The sequence below is a fragment of the Molothrus aeneus genome, chromosome 2, assembly GCF_037042795.1.
Source record: "Molothrus aeneus isolate 106 chromosome 2, BPBGC_Maene_1.0, whole genome shotgun sequence".
Taxonomy (NCBI): Eukaryota; Metazoa; Chordata; class Aves; order Passeriformes; family Icteridae; genus Molothrus; species Molothrus aeneus.
The window spans coordinates 111,986,839-111,989,100 of record NC_089647.1 but is presented as its reverse complement, the minus strand read 5'-3'; positions in this window follow the sequence as shown (position 1 = coordinate 111,989,100).

Below are 2,262 nucleotides of genomic sequence, written 5' to 3'. Positions count from 1 at the left end.
TGCGGAAGATGCGCGGAGTTTAAGAGGAGCCCGCGAGCCGAGGCCCCGCCCCCCGCGCGCCCTGGCCCCGCCCCCGCCGCGCCCCAGAGGGGCGGGAGCGGCGCGGCCAGCGCTGATTGGTCAGTGCGGGGGCGTTGGCGACTCCGAGCCAGCCAATGGGAGCGCGGTGCGCGGGGCCGGAGCGCCCGGCGATGTCCGGCAATGTCCGACAGTGTCCAGGGATGTGGGGATGTCCGACAGTGTCCGGCAATGTCCCGGGATGTGGGGATGTCCGGCGATGTCCGGCAGCGTCCGGCAATGTCCAGAGATGTGGGGATGTCCGGCAATGTCCAGCGATGTCCGGCGATGTCCGGCGATGTCCGGCGATGTCCGGCAATGCCCGGCAATGTCCGGGGACGTCCGGCAATGTCCAGCGATGTCCGGCGATGTCCAGCAATGTCAGGGGATGTCTGACAGTGTCCGGGGATATCCGGCGAAGTCTGGGGATGTCCTGACAGTATCTGGCAATGTCCGGGGATGTCCGGCCATGTCTGGCAATGTCTGGTCGGATCGCTGAGGGAAACCCGGGGGGAACACCCAGGGTTTACCCACAGGGCCTCCAGAGACTGTGTCCAGTTCCGGTCACCTCAGTTCAGGGAGGACAGTGGGGTGATGGAGCATGTCCAGAGTAGGGTGAGGGATGTGGTGAAGAGTCTGGAGCAGGAGGAGCGGCTGAGGGAGCTGGGGGTGTTTAGCCTGGAGAAAAGGAGGCTCAGGGATGGTCTTGTCACTCTCTACAGCTCCCTGGCAGGTTGTAGACAGGTGGGAGTCAGCCTCTTCTCCCAGGCAAACAGCAACTGGACAAGAGAAAATGCCTGGAGCTGCACCAGGGGAGGTTCAGGTTGGACATTAGGAAGAGGTTCTTCAGAGAACAGGGGACGAGACATTGGAATGGCTGCCGAGGGCCTGGTGGAGCCACTGTCCCTGAAGAGACTGGATGTGTCAGTGCCATGGTCTAGTTGACATGGTGGACATCACTCAAAGGTTGGGCTTGATGACCTCAGAGGTGTTTTCCAACCTAATTGATCCTGTGACCCTGGAGAAAGGGCTCTGCCAGGGCACCTTGGAAGATCTTTTCCTCGTGTCCCCAAGGGCAGTGCCATAGTGGAGACAGAGATGTGGCTGCCAGAGGCTCCCGAGCACAGCCTGTGTCACAGACATGTTTTATGAAAAATCCTTTCCTTAGGACTTTTTCTCCTGAGAAGCTGAGAGGCTTCAGGAACAAAATGTAACCAATGGTTATCTGCTGCTGTGGAATGCAACAGGTGCATCTGGGATTGGTCTCATGGGGTTGTTTCTAATCAATGGCCAATCACAGTCCAGCTGTCCGGACTGTCTTGCTCAGTCACAAGCCTTTGTTATAATTTCTTTTTCTCCTCTTAGCCAGCCTTCTGATGAAATCCTTTCTTCTCTTCTTTTAGTATAGTTTTAATGTAATATATATCATAAAATAATAAATCAGCCTTCTGAAACATGGAGTCAACATTCTCATCTCTTCCCACATCCTAAGGCCCCTGTGAACGCCATCACACAGCCTGTGGTAGTGGCTGCTTGCCTGGTTTGGGGAGAATTCTCACAGCAGCTGGGGGTTCTGTGAGGGGTTTAATGCTGGGGCAGCAGTCAGCTGCTCCCCTAAAAAGGCCTTGGGGCTGTGCAGGCATTGCCCAGGTCAGCAGGATGGGAGAGAGGAGCAGGCAGCCCTAGAAATGCCCATCTCAGGGCAGGGAGCCTGCTGAATCATGGAATGGTTTGGGTTGGAAGGGAGTGAATGACCATCCTGTTCCAACCCCCTGTCATGGGCAGGGACACCTCCAGATTGACCAGAGCCACATCCAGCCTGGTCTTACACACTCCCAGGGATCCAGGGGCAGCCACACCTTCAGGAAACCTGTGCCAGATCCTCACCACCCTCACAGCAAAGAATTTCTTCCAAGTATGTATTGAAACCCTACCTTCCTTCAGCCTAAGGCCATTGTGAGAATGTGACCATGAGTTATTCAGTGTCACAACAGCTCCATCCTCACTGTTGTGAACAGGGCTTGATGGTGTAGAACACAGGGTGCAGGTGAATTTAAAACACTCCATGCCAATTATCTCAGAGTAATTCTTAAAAAGTTGCTCTAGATTATGCAGAAAATTAAACAAAAAACAAAAAAAACCCACAGAAATTCTTGCATGAAAGCAGAAGATACTGAAAGGCCTTACCAAAGAGAAGGTCCTCAA